Source organism: Cyprinus carpio, unplaced genomic scaffold (genome assembly GCF_018340385.1).
Source record: "Cyprinus carpio isolate SPL01 unplaced genomic scaffold, ASM1834038v1 S000006798, whole genome shotgun sequence".
Taxonomy (NCBI): Eukaryota; Metazoa; Chordata; class Actinopteri; order Cypriniformes; family Cyprinidae; genus Cyprinus; species Cyprinus carpio.
In genome coordinates, this window is record NW_024879384.1 from 47,146 (window position 1) to 53,176 (window position 6,031).

General features: G+C 38.5%; 1 pseudogene; it reads left to right on the forward strand.

Moving 5' to 3' along the window:
• The first annotated feature begins 861 nt into the window (after nucleotides 1-861).
• Nucleotides 862-6,031, forward strand: part of LOC109085052 — a 30,602-nt pseudogene continuing 25,432 nt past the window's right edge.

Consider the following 6,031-nt stretch of genomic DNA (forward strand, 5'->3'; position numbering starts at 1 on the left):
ATTTGACTCTTTGCAGTGAGGATTGTTCTTCTGGGTTCGAGCGTGTCAGAAAACAGTCTGGTGGGGAACTTCATCTTAGGACGAGCAGCGTTTGACTGTGAAGCTCCTCCAGATGTTGTTGAGAGAGTCAGAGGAAGACTGAAGGACAGAGACGTGATGGTCATCAGCAGTCCTCAGCTGCTCCAGAGGAACATCTCAGATCATCAGATCACACAGACAGTGAGAGAGTGTGTGCATCTGTCTGATCCAGGACCTCATGTGATCGTTCTGCTCCTCAAACATGAGCCGTGTTCAGCAGAAGATCAGGAGCGTGTGGAGAAGGTGCTGCTCTCTTTCTCTGAGCAGGTTTATCAACACACCATGGTGCTCACAACACAAGAGCCCACAGAAACCAGTGACATCCTACAGAACATCATTCAGAAATGTGCAAGCAGACACTTCATTCTTCAGGGGAGCAGCTCTCCTGATGATCTTCTGCAGATGTTTGAGGACATTGTGAAGATGAACGATGGGCGACACCTGAATTGTGCTGAAGGTTCAGAGTATTTCACAATGCATGATATTGTGTGATGATATTAGATGTTTATATAGATACATTAATGTTTTTATTTTCTTTTGTTCTCAGTTTCAGAGTGTGTGAAGCTGAATCTGGTTGTGTGTGGGAGTGATGGGACATTGAAATCCTTCATATCAGATCTGATCCTGCAGCAGACAGACAGAAGATCAGACAGTGGAGCTTCGTGTAATAGAGCTTCCAGCTCTGATCCGTCTCTCAGAGGAGGAAGTGATGCATCAGACTCTCCGCTGTGTGTCTCTCTGTCATCCTGGAGTTCATGTGTTCATCCTCATCATTCCTGATGCTCCACTAACTGATGAAGACAGAGCAGTAATAGAGGAGATCCAGAGGATCTTCAGCTCAAGAATCAACAAACACATCATGATCCTCATAAAGCAGGATTCAGAGCATCAGACAGCAGAACTAAATGAAGAAACACAGTCTGTCATTGAGAGATTTGGAGGACGACATCATTTCATCGACCTGAACACACAAGTGTCTGTGCTGATGGAGAAACTGGAGCAGATGGTTGAGGAAAATAGTGGGGTTTGTTTCTCCACAGAGACATTGATGGAGACACAGATGGAAAAACTGAAGCAATTTGAAGAGATGAAGAAGAAAATTCAATCACGAGAGACACGTGTACTGTCACAAGGTAATGATCTGGGCCCGTGTTCAAAAATCTTAAGGCTTAAAGTAGCTCAAAACTTAAAAAAAATTAAATCCTAAATTTTTGCTCTAAAAGTATTTCATAAAGTGTTTTAGCGCTAAAACTAGCTCCTAAATCTGTGAAACATTAGGAGTAGTGATGAGGACTCCTAAATCATTAAGACCAAACCACAAACTATTCCTAAAATGGCTGTTGCCGGTATCATGAGAAATCGAGACCCCCCTCTAAATCAGGTCCACTTAGGACCAAGGTGATAGCTGTTTTAAATCCCTGATCAAAAGTTGTTATCGCGATAGCTTGTTGTAAGTGCAAATGAGTGGTGTATAAGCTAACCTAGTAGGCTAATCTGGTAGCTGTATGCTATGCTAGTATGTGAGTACTAGTGTATTAAACATGTAATTAAAAGACATTAATGGTCATTATAACAAAGTTCAAATGACAAATCGTGATTTTGCAGGAATTGTAATCAGGCAGAAAAATAATACCGATTGAAAGTTTGTTGAGCCAGTGGGATCACTCGGGGTCCTAAGAGGACCCGATTTCGAAGGGGGACTCGATTTCTCATGACATTGGCAATCTGCCTCAGAATATAAAATTTTAGAACCATTTGATGATAATTCACTTTTAAAGAAGATATCACCTTTGGTTTTGAAGGTTACCCCAACTCCAGATTTTCCTTTGATTATATCCTTGATTTCATTAACCAGTTGGGCAGGAAGTAACAGCTCTTCTTGAGTCCAGTTTGGTTTTCTTTTACGTTTGCATGTGTTACTATCAGCCATGATTATTCTACTCTGTTTATTAAGAGGTTGTTTATATGCATATTCACTAATTACAAGAAGCGCACATGTAAGAGGGTGATAATTAGCTGAACATATACTTGTTACATTAGAGACACTTAGCCTGCATTTTAAAATCTTTATTTGAATGTGGCAATTAACATTTTTATATTTAAACCTTTATTTGAATATGGCAACATAATATTGCACTCTACACTATATCTATGAATGAATCTCTGACAGAGACTATCAGCCAATCACTGTGTGCATAGTTAATAAGCTTGATGACATCCCATTAGCAATGAGCTCAGCCCCGCCCCCTTACTCTGAGCTTAGGACTTCTCTCTATTCTTTACTAAAAGTTAGTCTCAGCAGCTTTGTGAATAGGTTTTAAGAGAAAACTCTTAGCTAAGAACTTTTACTGCTGTTAAGGAAAACTCTTAGTGGCAAGATAAAATGTTTTGTGAATATGGGCCCAGAAAATCATTTTGGGTCTTAAACCACAGAGCATGTTTTGAAATTGAATTTTTACTACAGTAAAAAGAGTTTTACAGAGTTTGATTCTATATTAGAGTTTTATACATTTGTATTTTAAACAGAAAAAATGCAAAATTCAACATTCCAAAGGTCAAGCTTCAGTGTTCCACAGAAAATTAAGATTATTAAAACAGTCAATTTTGACAAAATACTGAACTACTACAATGCTCTGGAGCAGTGAAGCTGAACGTTTTACTGTAATTTTACAATCTGAATCATTTGTGTTTGAAAATAAATCTATGAAATATGCTACAAAATAATTCAGCTTCAAAAGTTAAAATCTCTGCAATGTTTCCTGATCCATATTAAACATGCAGCTCATAGTGAAACTCATTTGTTGTGCTGCATACAGGTGCATCTCAAAAAATTTGAATATCATGGAAAAGTTCTTTTATTTTTTGTAATTTCATTCAAAAAAGCAAACTTTCTTATATTCTAGATTCATTGCACACAAACTGAAATATTTCAAGAGTTTTTTGTTTTAATTCTGATGGTTATGACTTACAACTTTTTCTCAAAGATCAATCAAAAAAAGATTTACATAACAGAAATGTTCAAGATCTCCAAAGCAGGTTTAATTATGCACGCAATAATTTTGCATGAATTACTGCTTCAATGCGGCGTGGCATGAAGGTGATCAGACTGTGGCACTGCTGAGGCGTTATTGAAGCCCAGGTTGCTTTGATAGCAGCCTTCAGCTCCTCTGTATTGTTTGTCAGATGTTACTTATCTTCCTCTTCACAGTACCCCATAGATTCTCTGTGAGGTTCAGGTCAGGAGAACTGGCTGGCCAATAAAGCACAGTAATATAATGGTCATTGAACCACTTGGAAGTTGTTTTGGTACTGTGGGCAGGCGCTAAAGTCCTGCTGCAAAATTAAATCAGCATCTCCATAAAGCTTGTCAGCAGATGGAAGCATAAAGTGCTCCAAAATCTCCTGGTAGATGGCTGCATTGATTTGGACTTGATAAAACACAATGAACCAACACCAGCAGACGTCACGGCACCCCGAATCATCACTGATTTCAGAAACTTCACACTGGACACTGGATTCTGAGTTTTTCCAGTGTTCCTCCAGACTCCAGACCTTGATTTCCAAATGAAATGATAAATTTACTTTCATCTGAAAAGAAGACTGTGGACCACTGAGCAACAGTCCAGTTCTTTTTCTCCTGACCCCAGGTGAAATGCTTCTTAATTTTTTTCTGGTTCAGGAGTGGCTTGGTTCTAGGAATGTGACAGCTGTAGCCCTTTTCCTGAAGACGTTTGAGCGTGGTGACTCTTGATGTGCTGACTTTGGCTTCAGTCCACTCCTTGTGATGCTCTCCCAAGTTCTTGAATCGGCTTTTCCTGACAATCTTCCCAAGGTTGTGGTCATCCCTGTTGCTCGTGCACCTTTTCCTGCAACACTTTTTCCTTCCAGTCAACTTTCTATGAATATGCTTTGATACAGCACTCTGTGAACAGCCAGCCCTTTCAGCAATGACCTTCTGTGTCTTACGCTCCTTGTGGAGGGTGTCGATGATTGTCTTCTGGATGACTGTCAAATCAGTAGTCTTTCCCATAATTGTGGTTGCATGTTCTAAACTAGCCCAAGAGGTACCCAGTATTTATACTCAAAATTAATCAAACTAATCAAGCTCAAAATGGAATATTCAAATTTTTTTGAGATACTGATTTTTTAAATTTTTAAGTCGAATTAAAACAAAAAACTCTTGAAATATTTCAGTTTGTGTGCAATGAATCTAGAATATAAGAAAGTTTTTTTTTTTTTAAATTAAATTACAAAAAATAAAGACCTTTTCCATGATATTCTAATTTTTTGAGATACCTGTATTTCCTCTCAAATATTTGCACTAAAAAGGTAATTTTAAACTGTGCAGATAATGTGAATTTGACAGACAGCAACTGATGAAAATATAGAAAAAGACACTAATGTGTCTCTGAACTGTGTGAATTGTAGAGTGGCATGTAAATCTGACTTCCTACATAAATAGCAAACAGATAGCAGACCTCTTTTATGTTACACAATCAAATTTTGTCCAGAAAAAGAACTTTAGACTGTAAAACTGATGCATTTCCTCTGTTACAGGTTCAACAGAGAGAGAAGACGATCTGAGGATTGTGATTCTGGGAAAAACTGGAGTCGGGAAAAGTGCAACCGGAAACACCATCTTAGGAAGAGAGGCATTTCTAGCAGAAGCATCTCATGAGTCAATAACTAAAGAGAGTCAGAGAGAAACATCTGAAATTGATGGCCGACACGTTACTGTGATTGACACTCCAGGACTGTTTGATACTGAACTCAGTAATGAAGAAATCCAGAGAGAAATCACTAACAGCATCTCCATGATCCTGCCTGGACCACATGTGTTCATCATCGTGATCAATTTAGGACAACGATTCACTAAAGAAGAGGCAACAGCTGTGGAGATCATCCAGGAGACGTTTGGAGAGAAATCTTTAATGTTCACCATGGTGCTCTTTACCAGAGGAGACGATCTGGAGAACAAAACCATTGAAGAGTTTCTGGGAAAACCTGGATCTGCTCTGAATCAGCTGATTGAAGCATGTGGAAACAGATACCATGTGTTCAATAATAAAGAGACTGAAGAGCGAACACAGGTGACTGATCTACTGCAGAAGATAGACCAACATGCTGAAAGAGAACGGAGGGGAGTTACTACTCATGTAAGATGTTCAGAGAGAGATGGAGAGACACAATTACAAGAACAACAGAAGAACATACTGATGGAGAAAGTGGAGCAACTGAACAGGGAAAAAGAAGAACTGATGAACAATCATAAAGAAGAGATGGAGAGAATGAAGAAGATGAAGATCGAGGAACATTCATGACAAAGAGAGTAAAGAAGGAGGAGAAGAAGAATTTATTGAGAGAGAAGAACGATATAAAAGAGAGATTAAAGAAATAAAGGAGAAAGAGAGCGAGATGAGAGATAAGCTGAAGAGAAAACGAGAGGAATGGGAGAAACAGAGACAACAGGAAAGACAAAGAAGAGAAGAAGAGGAGGAGAAATGGAGGAAGAAAGAACAGGAAATGCGGGATGAATATAATCAGAGACTTAAACAAGAGGAAGAGAGAGTGAAGATGATTAAAAGAAGAACGACAGAATCAGCTCAAAGAGAGAGAGAGAGAGAAGAGAAGATGAAATGAAAAGAGAAATAACAGAACAAGAGAAACATCTGAGAGAGATGAGACAAGAACGAGAGACATTTAGACATGAAATAGAGAGTGTGAAGAAAGAAAAAGAAAGACAACAGCTCAAATACGACACAGAAATAGAAATATTGATGAACAGAATAGAGATGACAGGAAGAGATAAGAGAAGAAGAAATATAAAACACTAATGAAAGAGAGAGTAAGAGCTTCAATCTAAACATGATAGCACAAGATAAGATCCTGATGGAGAAACTGAACAGAGAAAAGAGAAGAACTGATGGAGAAACATGAAGAAGAGAAAGAGATT